The sequence below is a fragment of the Peromyscus eremicus genome, chromosome 14 (assembly GCF_949786415.1).
Source record: "Peromyscus eremicus chromosome 14, PerEre_H2_v1, whole genome shotgun sequence".
Lineage (NCBI taxonomy): Eukaryota > Metazoa > Chordata > Mammalia > Rodentia > Cricetidae > Peromyscus > Peromyscus eremicus.
The window spans coordinates 82,239,602-82,254,673 of NC_081430.1; positions in this window are offsets into that span (position 1 = coordinate 82,239,602).

The following is a 15,072-nucleotide window of genomic DNA, read 5'->3' on the forward strand; positions in this document are numbered from 1 at the left end:
GCTGACAGGAGGAGGATCACTGAAAGTCTGGGCTGTCAGCAGCTGGGCTGTCAGCTGTAGGTTCCAGTCAACTGGACGTCTAGATCGGCCACGAAGTAGGCTGTGCTTGACACGTGGTCTACATTTCTTTTGGGACAGGCAGTTCTCAAGGTGCTCAGGTGAACAAACGCATTGGTTTTCCTATCTGTAAAACGGAGTGAGGGGGATTAGACTGTTTCCAAGGCCCCCTCCAGCTGTAAAAGTTCTGGTTTCTACATTTGCGGTAGGGCTGCATGGCACACACATTAGGTACTTGACCTGATTGAAAACAATGATTGCAAAGAAGACCACGATACAGAGGAGAAAAACCAGGCATGAGAAACGAAGACGCCTGGGTGATCAGCCCGTTTGCCACTCCTGGTGACATCGTAGAATAAGTCACCTTACTCTACCTGGAGGAGTCAAGTATGGCACAGAAACACAAGATGACTTCAGATGCCTTGGGGATATGGCTTTACCATGCATCGTGAAGAAGTCACTTTCCTTTTTAGTTCTCCTTGAATTTTCCTGACGATGCCACTGAGAGTGTCTCGGTCTAGTTCTGTACACCTTCCACAAGCCTTTGACATCTGCCTAACCCCCACCCCCTCCTTAAGAAAGAAGTCTCAGTTTCACATGAACCAAGGGCAACGTGGCGAGAATGTATTTAGTAACATTACCCAGCTCCTGTTGTTTGATTTATTTTTATTTTGCTGTCTAAAAATGACGGAAGACACAAGGTTTCCATTCCTGATAACACAAACTTTCCTTCAAAAGCAAGTCAATTATGAAAACACCTTAAAATTAGGGAAATGGCTCCAATCTGTGGATAAAGACAATTTTTTTCCATAACACTTGGTTGCACTGTAGCCCTGGCAGTCCTGGAACTCACAGAAATCTGCCTCCTTCTGCCTCCCAAGTGCTGGGATTATAAGGTGTACACCACCACTGCCTGGCTGGATAAAAACAATTTAATTGTATTACTCCCTTCCCCTTTGCGACAAGTCTCACTTAGCCCTAGCTGCCTTTTTTTTGTTTTATGCGCCTTTCCTGGAACTCACTTGGTAGCTCAGGCTGGCCTTGAACTCACAGAGATCCGCCTGGCTTTGCCTCCCGAGTGCTGGGATTAAAGGCGTGCGCCACCACCGCCCGGCGCCCCCTTAGCTGTCTTGAAACTGTTCTCTGTCTGCTCAGTGCTGGGACTAAAGGCATGTACTACCACACCTGGATTCCCCTCTGTTTTTAAATGATACAGTTTGTATGGGTGAACTGGATAGCAAGTAAGTTATAGCTCAATAAAGATGCTTAAAGTAGCCAGGCGGTGGTGCTGCACGTCTTTGATCCCAGCACTCGGGAGGCAGAGGCAGGTGGATCTCTGTGAGTTCGAGGCCAGCCTGGTCTACACAGTGATTTCCAGGAAAGGATCCAAAGCTACACAGAGAAACCCTGTCTCGAAACCCTGTCTTGAAACCCCCCTCCCTCAAAAAAAAAAAAAAAAAAAAAGATGCTTAAAGTGAGTTAGGGCATGGGTATGGGTATCTAGGTCATGTGAGAACATTTGCCTGTCATAAATAAGACCCTGGGTTCAGTCCTAGCACCAAAATGAATGAATTAAAAGATAAAGTGTAAATTACCTTTTGTTGGGCTTCCAAGACTGGAGAGATGGCTCAGCTCTTAAGAGTACTTGCTACCGGGCTGGAGAGATGGCTCAGAGGTTAAGAGTACTGACTGCTCTTCCAGAGGTCCTGAGTTCAATTCCCAGCAACCACATGGTGGCTCACAACCATCTGTAATAAGATCTGGTGCCCTCTTCTGACCTACAGTCATACATGCTGTATACATAATAAATAAATCTTTAAAAAAAAAAAAAAAAAGAGTACTTGCTACCCTTCCAGAAGATGGAAGTTCAGTTCCCAACACCCATGCCTGAAACTCCAGCTCCAGGGCATCTGACATCCTCTTCTGGACTCCAAGGGAACGTGTGCTCACATATTCATATACCCACTTACACACACACACACAATTAAAAATAAATCTTGTTTAGGTTTTGGCCAACTGTCTGGCACTGAACCAGTGCTGACCCTTGACCCCTGGAGACTTGAAGGGATGTCTTGGTCCCCACTGGTCTTCTGATTTGATGGTTAATCCCCTGCAGCAGTACCCAGACTACTTTTCCCTTGTGCTACTGCCAGCCCCCAATTCAAGCCACCACCTCTTGTTGACTATGAGAGGCTTTTTGGTACCCAAGGACAGCGGGAAGTCCTTCTCCAAGTCTGGTGAAAAGCCAGTTTTCTGAAGTGAAACCTGATTGTGGAACCTTCCTGACTATCCTGCAGCGTTCATCCCCCACACACCCAATTGTGGGTAAAATTTTGACCACTCAGCCTGGATTTGAGGTATCTTTGTGACAGGGACCTACTGAGCCACCCAGGCTCTCCTCTGTCACGTCTTTTCCTCATCTAAGCCAGTGACGTAACATGATTTACGGTCCCTGAAGCCTTCTAAGGCTGAGCTTGACCCATCACTGGAGCTCACTAACTAGTAGTCAGCGAACCTGCCTCTGCCCTTGCCTTTCTTCCCTCGGTCTGGAACGTGTTTTTCTCTCTGTTGTGTGACAGACATTCCTTGGGGAGACACAACACACACATCTACTCACCCCAGATAGGGAACCCATGACAGACCAAAGTACGGATTCCACCAAAGTCCAATTTGGTGAGCCAATGAGTTTTATTGAGTTTACTTAGAGGCGCAGAAAGCTGTGTCATCAAGGCCTACCCCAGCATGGTGACAGCTCACAAAGCTGGGAACCTGGACACACTGCTCAGCCTGCAAGCCGCTCAGGGGGTTGGAGAGTGTCCTTTCAGGTGCCTCAGGCAGCTGGCGTGATCTCAGAGGTGTCTTTGCAGCTCAGTTTCTGGGAGTCTTCTTGGCAGCCGGCACCCCTGAGAGGCCATCTTTGCAGCTTGGCTCTGCTTACTCTGGAAGGGAGGGGCTAGTGAATCTGGTCAGATTCAGGGACTTCCTGAAGCTATTCTTGAGTTGTTTACCTTCCTGCTCAAGGAGCTTCCCTGCAGAATGGAATGTTTCAATCCCAGAGGAGGCCGTTACATAACACTCCTCCTTTATTCTCCTGTTTCTAACTGATTCTTTCCGACTCTGCCCTATGTTACCTCTTCATGAAGGACTCCCTTGCCCTCCTATGTCAGGTGTAACTCCATATACTCAGGTAGTATCCTGGCCTTTCCTCTATCATGAGCCAGAACCGTGGCAGGGCAATTGCAACCATAGGATTCTACAGTCAAACTACTTGGATTTTAGGGTGTATGTGTGTGTGTGTGTGTGTGTGTGTGTGTGTGTGTGTATGTGTGTGTGTATGAATGTTTTTCCTGCATGTATGTATGTGCACCATGTGTGTGCCTGGTGCCCTCCAAAGTTAGAAGAGGGCATTGGATCCCCTGGAAATAGAATTACAGACAGTTGTGAGCAACTGTGTTGATGCTTGGAATTGAACCCAGGTCTTCTTTTAAGAACAGCAAGTGCTCTTAACTGCTAAGCCAACTCTCCGGCCAAAAACTACCTAGATTTAAGTTCTAGGTATGCCTCTTCCCTCAGCTGTGTGACCTTAAGCAAGTCACTTGATGTCTCTGGGCTTCCATTTCCTCCTCTGTAAGAAGGCAATAATAGTAATACTGTGATGGTTACAATTACACAAGACAATGGTCAATATCTTTGAGTACCAAGTCTGGCATATAGTGAGCATTTAATAAATGTTAGCTGTTATTATTACAGCATGCATCATTATCTGCTACAAATACCAGGTCCCTCTGTCTCCCTTGAGGGCAGGGAGTATGTCTCATTCACCATCAAATGCCAGAAAATCTAGCATGGCATCCAACACCTGTATTGTTGAATACAGCTCTTAGAATAGGGGTCGGGCCAGCATGTCTTCCTCTCTGATTTAGCTCAGCTGTCTCAGGCTGGTCCAGAAGTTCTTCTGGATTCTCAAGACCATTTTCCTCACACTGGCCTAAGGAGGGTACACCCCCAATCTCCCTGATGGCGTTGGGCTTTCAGATCTAAATATCCAGTCTCAGTACAAGACAGGAATGCCCCCAGGTGGTGTGGAGGGAAAGTCTGCTACACGGTTCATGACAAACGTCCTCTCTTGGCTCTTCCACCACCCTCTGCTCTAATTAGTCATGATGAGGTGTGGACCACACCCAAAAGAACAGGTCACGCGCGCATGCATCGCTTCAACAAGGTGTGCTGGGCCAGGTGCTGAGGAGGCCCAAGAGAGGAGGTTTGGCAGCTGCCAGAGAGCTTCCTGTGGAGTGGCTGGGTCAGTTCACATCTGTCTGGCTAGGCCAGGAGACAGTGCTGGGTGCACACGGAGGCAGGATCTGACTGGGAACCTGGATAGGAAGGCAGAACCCAGAGCAAGTCAAAGATGAGGGCAAGAGGTGAGCAATACTGAAGGGAGCCAGAGGCTGGTGAGGGTCAGAGTCCAGCAGGTGACAGCTGCTGCCCCAGGGCCCAGCAGAAAGAAGCCTTCTAAAAGAACAAGCCCAGGGTGGGGGCTGTTGTCCTTGCTCACCATTCTTTCTCTCTCTCCAGATAAGAGATAAAAGACAGACAGAAGGCTGCTCTAGATTCCCCACCCAGTGGATGAAGAAGAATGCAGGAGTAGCAGTCACCTCAGGCCAGCCGGAGGGCTCCTGTTTGGACCTGCCTCAGGAAGGTGCAGCTGACTGCTGGACAGTCTGCCTGCTTCCTGGCAACCAGCAACAGGGCAATGGTGGACACCGAGGACCAGAGCACAAGGCCAGTACTGGCTACTAAACCAGCCCAGGGGCTTCATACACTTCACCTCATCCTCTGTGCTCTATTTCTTCATTGAAAGAAAAAAATGGGCCGGGCGGTGGTGGCGCACGCCTTTAATCCCAGCACTTGGGAGGCAGAGCCAGGCGGATCTCTGTGAGTTCGAGGCCAGCCTGGTCTCCAAAGCGAGTTCCAGGAAAGGCGCAAAGCTACACAAGAGAAACCCTGTCTCGAAAAACCAAAAAAAAAAAAAAAAAAAAAAAAAAATGGATTGTTGGGATAATGCCCAGTACTTGCAAACTTCTAATATAAAGACAAATGTATATATTTTTCATATATATATATATATATATATATATATATATATATATGAAAAACAGGAGCAGCATGGTGGTGGTGCACATCTTTAATCCCAGCACTTTGGAGGCAGAGGCAGGTGGATCTTTGTGAGTTCGAGGCCAGCCTGGTCTACAGAGGGAGTTCCAGGATAGCCAGGGCTGAGAAACCCTGTCTCAATGCCCCCCCACCTCAAAAAAAGCAAAACAGGACTGGGTGTGGTGAAAGACCTTAGTCGCAGCACCCACACTTGGGAGGCAGAGGCAGGGGCTCTCGTGGGTTTGAAGCCAGTCTGGTCCACACAGCGAGTTCTAGAACTTCCATTGTATTAGTCAGTAGGAGCATCTACTACCGTGATTGGAGACCAGCATCTTTCAAAGTGCAGAATCACGGGGTTGGGGATGTAGCTCAGTGGTAGAGCGCTTGCCTAGCAAGCACAAGGGCCTGGGTTCGGTCCTCGGCTCCGGAAAAATTAAAAACAAAACAAAACAAAAAAAACTCAAAGTGCAGAATCACAGCCTCCATGCAAAGTGAGTCCAACCAGCAGAGAAGCCAGGTGCTGGTGCTTCTGAAGGAAAGCAAACAAAAACGCAACAACAGCAGCAAAACAAAACAGAAAAAAAATCAACAACAGAACAAAACAAACAAAGGGAAACAAGGGTCACCTAAGCCTGGGAGCGGCACTTCTAAAATGTGTGTTTAATATTATTGATCCATCAGTGGTGTTGATAGGCTAGGACAAAGTTTGAAAGCAGGACGACAGGTGATATCTGTCACTCTTTGGCTACCCAGCTGTGGGATCCTTCTCAAATTCTGTGGAAGAGTCCATCTTCTGAGTAACAGTGGAGGCTAACCCACCCCCACCCCCCACCCCCACCCTCCCAGGCCCCCAGCTCCCCAATCCACCCTCCCCCCACCCCCAACCCCCCATCCCCCACCCCCCACTTCTCATCCCTCAGGCAATTTCAGACACTTTCCAACCTTCCTTAGTCACAGGCTTAGACACGTGATCTGCATTCAGTCACCCAGGTATAGTGCCCTGGGACTCTGAGTCAGGAGCCCACACCAACCACAGAGCTCAGTGACAGTGGCCACCGGGCTGTGACAGCCTTGTCCAGATCCCAGAGGAACAGCAAACAGATCATCCTTCAGGCCTTGAGCACGATGCAGGTTGTCAAGGTCACCGGAGGACTTAAGCGGCACTGTTTTGGTCTTGTTCCCACTTATGCCCTGACCCTGGCCCTCCAGCCTTCCCAGAGTGCTCATGAGCAACTCAGCATCCTTTCCGTAATTTCTCTCTTTTTTTAAAAAATTTAAATCAGCCAGCCGCTGCTGCATTTTAAAGTCAGAGCTCTGAGCGATCTGTGTCGGTCTCAGCAGGGAGCCGGGTTTTGGTGTTTTGCTTGAATACAAATGGCTCTGAGGAGATTGTGATCTGGATGGTTATGACAATGATAGAAACCATTGCATACTTCTCGCTGTAGGCCTGCCTGATTCTTGTCATTGTCCATATGGTAACTCACTGAAGTCTTCTGAGGTGGCGTGATCAATAACATTCTCCTTGTATTGAAAGGACCAAGCAGACGCCATAACAGTCTGCTCAGTCTTCTCTCAGAGATCAGGCCCCAATTTCAGTTTCCTGGGCAAGCAGTTTCAGGGAGGGCCAGGAACAAAAGACATAGTCCTTGCAGTGGCTCCCTTTCTGCACGTACTCTGATTGCTCAAGGTTCAGCCAGTTGTTTACTGTCTGGGACCCCTCACCAACTTAGAGCTACATGCGGGGGTCAGTGTGAACGTGCGAGGCCAGCCAGCCTCCATGACAGCTCAAGGACAGAGCCTGGGACTTGTCCAGGCCTGCCCCCAAATGATAACTGTAGCCCCCAACCAGTAAATTCAAAGGTTACACACCCTCACCTAATCATATGACACAAAGCCTTGTACCACCCTGCTTGTGGTTTTTCCCTTTAAAAACCCCTCACCCTGAGAGCTCAGGGCCATCCTCCTCCACCTGCTGTGTCAGATGTTGGACACGGACCAAGCCCAGGCTTGCTTGTTATCAATAAACCCCTGTGTGTTTTGCATCATATATCGGCTCTGTGGTGGTTTTGCTCAGGGGTCTTGTGATGTGGGCACAACAGTATAACTGAGGTATGGAGGAGTGAGTGACTTGCCCATGGTCAAGGACCTACATCAAGTCAGTCCCACTCCAAGATTTGTGTTCATTGTGTGTGTGGAGGCGGGGGGTGCTGTCCTGGAACTTGTTCTGTAGACCAGGCTGGTCTCAAACTCAGAGATTTGCCTGCCTCTGCCTCCTGAGTGCTGGGACTAAAGGTGTGTGCCACTACCACCTGGCTAGATTTGTGTTCTTAATTCTTGTTAATGGTTGCTCCTCCATCTCTCTCTGTCTCTCTGTCTGTCTCTGTCTCTTTGTCTTTGTCTGTCTGTCTGTCTGTCTGTCTCTCTTTCTCTCTCTCTCTCTCTCTCTCTCTCTCTCTCTCACACACACACACACACACACACACACACACACACACTTTCCTCCTTCATATCTTTATCATTTTGCATTGCTAGGTATTAAACCCAAGGCTTCATACATGCTAACTGAGTGCATCCCTAACCCTCTGGTCTGTCTTTGGAGGTTAAGATCTTCTCTAGCCAAGCTGGAAGCTCAAAAGAAAAGCAGCAAACTATTTTATTTCAGAGTTGAATGAGTAACTGTCAAAACATCCAACAACTGCGTTTCGCCATCATCATCAACACAAAATCGGGCAACAACATCTAAAACTTTCGAACGAGTCCTAAGGAACAAGACAGCTCCCTTGCTCTTTCTGTCTTCTGTTTTTCTGTCCGCGGGCCTGCTGGATGGAGTCCTCTGTGTATGAAAGCAGAAAGCTGAGCAACCCACGGCTCTGATCTTCAGAAGGGGACATGTCCAGACAGACCGGGGCGGCACTGCAGCCTGCCCCCGACACACCCAGGGGGCCAGACGAGGCTGGCGATGCCACAGAAGCTTGTGACTTGTGTGAAAGTCTGTACAAAACATAACCTAAAAGGAAGAAACAGAGCCAGCAAGATGTTCAGCAGGAAAGGTGCCTGCCGCCCAAAGATGTAAGCCTGACAACGTGAATTCGATCCCTGGAACCCCTCCTAAAGGTAAAAGGAGAGAACAGACTCGACAAAGTTGACCTCTGACCTCCACCCCTCCCCCACCACACACATAATAATTAAACTAAAAATTTAAAAGATGGGTAAGAAGCAAAACACTACACTGATAGAGATTTGCAAAAGGACACAGAAGTCAAGGGTAAACCCAACAGCCGAGACGGGAACAGGTCAGGCAACAAAATAAAATAAAATAGTTTTGGATTATAACTCTTAAGTATTAGATAAACGCCCGTGAGTCTATACTTATATAAATGTGTGTATAGTATTTATTCATATTCAGTGCTCAGAATTGGACCCAGAACCTATGCCTGCTAAGCAAGCACTCTACCACTGAGCTACACACCCCAACCCATGTACTTACATAAAGGTTTTTCTTTAATAAGACTTACTTTGGCTTCTAGTTGGGGGTAGTTCACATGTGAGTGATGTGCCCGTGGAGGTCAGTGGCATCAGATGCCCTGGAGTTAAAGTTACAGGCAGCCGTGAGTCACCCAATATGGGTGCTGAGAACAGTACGTGGGTTTTCTGCAAGAGAAGCACCCACTTTTAACCACTGTACCCCTTCTCCTGCCCATATAAAGTTAGAAAGAATGAAAACAAACAGTTCTTGATCAAGGTCAACATCAACAATTATAAATCATGTTGACATTATGTATCTTTAACATGAAGTCATGAACCCCCCACCCCCCCACCCTCCCCACCACCCCACCCTGCCCCTGCCCAAATCCCCAAACCCAAGTCTATCTCCTGAGGAAAATAAAACAACAACCCAAACAGCAGGTGAGCCCCATTAGAAAGTCATCCTGTGGCCGGGCGGGTGGTGGTGGTGGCGCACGCCTTTAATCCCAGCACTTGGGAGGCAGAGCCAGGTGGATCTTTGTGAGTTCGAGGCCAGCCTGGGCTACAGAGCGAGATCCAGGAAAGGCGCAAAGCTACACAGAGAAACCCTGTCTCGAAAAACCAAAAATAATAAAAAAAAATAATAATAAGAAAGTCATCCTGTAAGTTATCCCACCATATTTCCCAAGCCCACAAGGCCATCAAAAGCAAAAGCCTAGGAAACTGTCAGAGCCAGGAGGATCGTGAAGAAACAGGACATCTAATGTGAGGTGGCACTGTGAAGGGGATTCTGAAACCAAAGCAAGATCATTGGTTAAAAACTAAGGCAATCGAAACAAATTATGGATATCTGTTAATAACTTGTCTATAAATGTCGGTCCATCATCATGACAGATATGTCCTAGGTATGTAAGGAGAAAGAAGGTTCTGGAAAGGGAGAGGGTAATAATCCTTTTTTTCTTTTTCTTTTTTTTTTAAATAATTTATTTAACTTTATTGTATGTGCATTGGTGTGAAGGTGTCAGATCTCCTGGAACTGGAGTTACAGACAGCTGTGAGCTGCCATGTGGGTGCTGGGAATTGAACCTGGGTCCTCTGGAAGAGCAGCCAGTGCTCTTAACCACTGAGCCATCTCTCCAGCCCCCAATCCTTTTTTTCTAAAAAAAAAAATAAAATAAAATATTAGTAAAAATAATACAATTCAAAGAATTGATTTGGCCGGGCAGTGGTGGCGCACGCCTTTAATCCCAGCACTCGGGAGGCAGAGCCAGGCGGATCTCTGTGAGTTCGAGGCCAGCCTGGGCTACCAAGTGAGTCCCAGGAAAGGCGCAAAGCTACACAGAGAAACCTTGTCTCGAAAAACCAAAAAAAAAAAAAAAGAATTGATTTGTCTAATGATACAATGTAAGCAACTGAGATATCAACACACTAAAATAAGTATTTAACTCATTTATAGTGTTATAATCTAAACACTTGGGGATGGGTAACTTGTTGTATTATCCCTGCTAGTCTGAACTCCTGAGCTCAAGTCATGCCATCTGAGCCTAAGATTGTAGTTGTATACTACCACACAACTTGAACTAAATATTTTTCAATTGTTCTTTTTGAAATAGTTAAATATTCTGGGCGGTGGTGGCACATACCTTTAATTCAGCACTTGGGAGGCAGAGATGGGTGAATCTCTGAGTTTAAGGCCAGCCTGGTCTGTAGAGTGAGTTCCAGGACAGCCAGGGCTACACAGAGAAACCTTGTCTTGAAAAACAAACAAACAAAAAAGAAGGAAAGAAAGGAAGGAAGGAAGGAAGGAAGGAAGGAAGGAAGGAAGGAAGGAAGGAAGGAAGGAAGAGAAAAGAAAGAATAGTTAGCCAGGCAGTGGTGGCGCACGCCTTTAATCCCAGCACTCGGGAGGCAGAGCCAGGCGGATCTCTGTGAGTTCGAGGCCAGCCTGGGCTACCAAGTGAGTCCCAGGAAAGGCGCAAAGCTACACAGAGAAATCCTGTCTCGAAAAACCAAAAAAAAAAAAAAAAAGAATAGTTAAATGCATTTTAATTAAATTCTAATCTCACTGACATCCCTGAATTACGCCTGCGGCCAAAGTTAGTGAATATAGTTTGAAATTCATTGAGCAGCTCTGGCTGGAGAAAAATCAAAGACAGCATCCTTAACCTCTGCCCCGAAAACTCTCTGGACCTGTGAGATGGAGGCAACGTTCCATACTTCCAGGCAAAGCACTTAAAATCAACTCAGTCACTTCCCCTCCCCTCCACCACCACCCAGGAGACCCTGGGAACAAGTGTCTGAGTCCAGGGCAGAAGCTGTCTTTGTCTCCACTCTGTCTGTCAGATCCAGGACTCCCCAGCAGTGGGAAGGACAGCAGGCTGGCATTAAGTGGGATAACAGATGGTTGGGGCATGTCCTCTCGATGCTCAGCTGTACCATCCAGCCTGCCAAGCTGTGGACATTTCCAACATTTGAGGTTCAACCAAAAGAAACAAGTAATGATTTTAAATCACTTGCTGAGACACATGGCTAATCCTGGGGTAGCCAGAGGGGAGTGTTTTAAAACTCCACTTAAATCCAGGGAGGGCAGAAAGGAACCCCTACAGGCCGCCTCAGCTTTAACCTATGCCAAGCCATCCTGGGGGCCCTTGTGTGCCTACGATGGGCCTCAGTGTGTGTTCCGATTCCTTGCTTTTGGAAACGTCAGATGCTTTGGTCCATGTGCTTATCTGGGATGAGGATAGAGGGGCAAAGCCAGCCAGAAGTTCTGCACCCCAGCATTTCTTCCTGGTTGAAATGGAAAGTCCCTGGTTCATAAGTTCAGTCAGCTCTTCACCGTCTTGTAGGTTATCCTTGTTTCTTGTGTGGATTCTGTCAACAGTCTCCAGAACCACTTCTCAGCCCAGTCACCAGCACCCCATGACACGGGGCATCTCGGAGACTTCTTTTCCTTGGCCCCACTTTATTCTCTTGTTCCTGGTTCCAATAATCTCCTCTCTCTGGTTCCCTTCTTCAAGTCCTGCTCACTTACCTGCCCCCACTACTCTACTAACACCTCCCTTGTCAAGGCTGCTAGAATCTTCTATGCTGCTAAATCCAACAGGTCCATCTGCCTTCTCATCAAACTTAGCCCTTCAGTATCATTTTGGCCTAGCTGACTATACTCTGTGTGTGTATGTGTGTGTGTCTATATCTGTATATCTCTCTGTCTTTCTCTCTCTCTCTCTCTCTCTCTCTCTCTCTCTCTCTCTCTCTCTCTCTCCCTGCACCTTTCTTTTCTCCTGCCCCCCCACTCCCCATTCTGGTCCTCTTCTAAGTCTTCTGAGCAGGGTCTTCCTATTATTAATCCCATCCAGGTTGGGGTACCTCAAGGTTTAGTCCTAAAACAGCATCTAATCATTGGGGTTCCCAGATAAAGCACAGAATTCCCAGTTAAATTTGAATGTTAAATAAGTATCAGATATTTTTAGTGTAAGTATGTTCCAAATATTGTGAGATAGACTAAATAAGTATTCAACACTCATTTCAAATTCAGATCTAACTGGGCATCCTAGATTTTGATTTACTAAGCTGAATAGCTCCAGAAGTAGTTTGGCCAAAACAGTCTGACCTAAATCTGCTGAAGCGTCTAAAGTGGACCAAACGTGATACATAGAGGACCACGTGGAATGAGACCATGTCAACAGATCAGGTACCTAGAGGACCACATAGAATGATACCCTGTCAATGGATCAGCAGTATTCAGAGTAGAGAAAGCTTTGACACCAGCTTTCTCAACAAACAGTAAATTATGTGTATTCTGTTTTCAATGGCAGCACAATACTATAGACAGAGTGAAAGCAAAGAGATTTTTGCTTATGGTTCTGGTCCAAGATTCAGGGACACATCTGGAAATGGCTCCTTTAGTGCAGAGTCTCGACATCACACAGCAAGAGACAGGGTGTGTATGTGGTGTGTGTGTATGTGTGTGTGTATGTGGTGTGTGTGGGGTGTGTGTGTGTGTATGTGTGTATGTGTGTGGTGTATGTGGGGTGTGTGTGTGGGGGGTGTGTATGTGTGTGGTGTGTGTGGTGTGTATGTGTGGTGTGTGTGTGTATATGGAGTATGTATGTGTATATGGTGTGTGTAGGGTCTCTCTCTCTCTGTGTATGTGGTGTGTGTGTGTGTGTGTGTGTGTGTGTGTGGTGTAGAATCTGTGTATATGTATATATGGTGTGTGTGTTGTGTGTATGTGGTATATGGGGGGGTGTATGCATGGTGTGTGTATATATGCATGTGTGGTCACTATGAAAGTCAGCCTGGCTTTTGGCTTCTGAGATACAAAGGACTCTGGGTCCAGGCTTGCTCTGTGCTTCCTGCCTTACGCTCTACAGGACAGCAATTCCAAGCTACACTGACTCCTCCCTACAGGGAGTCCTGAGAGAGATGTCCTCTCAGTAGGCCAGGCAGTAAGCATGGTGTGAGGAGGAGAAAGGCTGGCCTGCTACAGGGCGAGAAGAGAGCTGAGCTGCAGCATCTGCGGTGGAAGAGCATCTTTGGAGAAGAAGCAGGAACACTTTAGGAAGCAGGTTTAGGGGTGTCTTAGTTAGGTTTTTAATGCTGTGATGAAACACCGTGACCAAAAGCAACCTGGGAGGAAAGGGTTTATTTGGCTTACACTTTCATATCACAGTCCATCATCAAAGGAAGTCAGGACAGGAACCTGGAGGCAGGAGCTGATGCGGAGGCTATAGAGGGGTGCTGCTTACTGGCTTGCTCCCCATTACTTGCTCAGGTTGCTTTCTTATAGAACCCAAGGCCACCAGCCTAGAGATAGCACCATCCACAATGGGCTGCATCATCCCCCATCAATCACTGATTAAGAACATGCACTACAGGCTTGCCCACAGTGATCTTATGGAGGCATTTTCTCAGTTGAGGTTCCCTCTTCAAAAACGACTCTAGCTTGTATCAAATTAACATAAAACTAGCCGGTGGGAGTGGGGGATGGGAGGAGTCATGTGACATACGACGCTTTTTCCTGCTCAGAATGCTCTCAAGCAAGCTGACTTGGATGCTGGGATAGATCTCCACGATATCCCAGGGTGGCAAGCATATTTCAGACCATGCTCTCACCCACAGATTCTGTTCATCTCAGTTACCTTACCATGAGCTCATAGGGCAGTGCTTCTCACCCTTCCTAATGCTGCACCCTTTAATACAGTTCCTCATGTTGTGATGACCCCAACCATAAAATTATTTCATTGCTACTTCATAACTGCAATTTTGCTACTGTTATGAATCATAATGTAAATATCTGATATGCAAGATATTTGATATGGGACACACACACACACACACACACACACACACACACACACACACACGGCGTCTCGACCCATAGATTGAGAACTGGGGCCATAGGTTAATGATTGTGGTTCTGGCTTCAGATTTCTCACTGTCTACTAAAGTGCCTGTAACTGCTGGGCAGTGGTGGCACACGCCTTTAGTCTCAGCCCTTGGGAGGCAGAGGCTGGTGGATCTCCGTGAGTTCAAGGCCAGCCTGGTCTACAAAGAGAGTTCTAGGACAGCCAGGGCTACACAGAGAAACCCTGTCTCGAAAAACAAAAGCAAACAACAACAACAACAAGTGCCTGTAACTTCTTATATGCACCTGGGAAATAAGTAAGTAGTTGAATGAATGGGTGTGTGGGAAACCTGTGCATGGGCAGCCTGTGCATGGGCAGCCTGTGCATGGGAAAACCTGTGCATGGGAAGCCTGTGCATGGGAAGCCTGTGCATGGGAAACCTGTGTATGGGAAGCATGTGCATGGGAAGTATGTGCATGGGAAGCCTGTACATGGGAAGCCTGTGCATGGGAAGCCTGTGCATGGGCAGCCTGTGCATGGGCAGCCTGTGAATGGGAAGCCTGTGCATGGGAAGCCTGTGCATGGGAAGCCTGTGCATGGGAAGCCTGTACATGGGCAGCCTGTGCATGGGCAGCCTGTGAATGGGAAGCCTGTGCATGGGAAGCCTGTGAAAAGCCTGTGCATGGGCAGCCTGTGCATGGGAAGCCTGTGCATGGGAAGCCTGTACATGGGAAGCCTGTGCATGGGAAGCCTGTGCATGGGCAGCCTGTGCATGGGAAGCCTGTGCATGGGAAGCTTGTGTATGGGAAGCCTGTGTATGGGCAGCCTTGGTCCTTTGCAGAGATAGTGGGTCCTCTGACACACTACAAATGTAGTTATAAAATGTGTGACACACACCCCGGAACACTGATTTTAGCCTTTGCCAATTTCACCTACAAGGACGGAACACTTCAGACCTCGAACCAAGTTCTGTGAGGCAGCAGCAGCAGATTCACTTTCTCAGGTGTAGAGAGACTCACTTCCCCCTGTGGAGGAAAGCCTGGGCCGC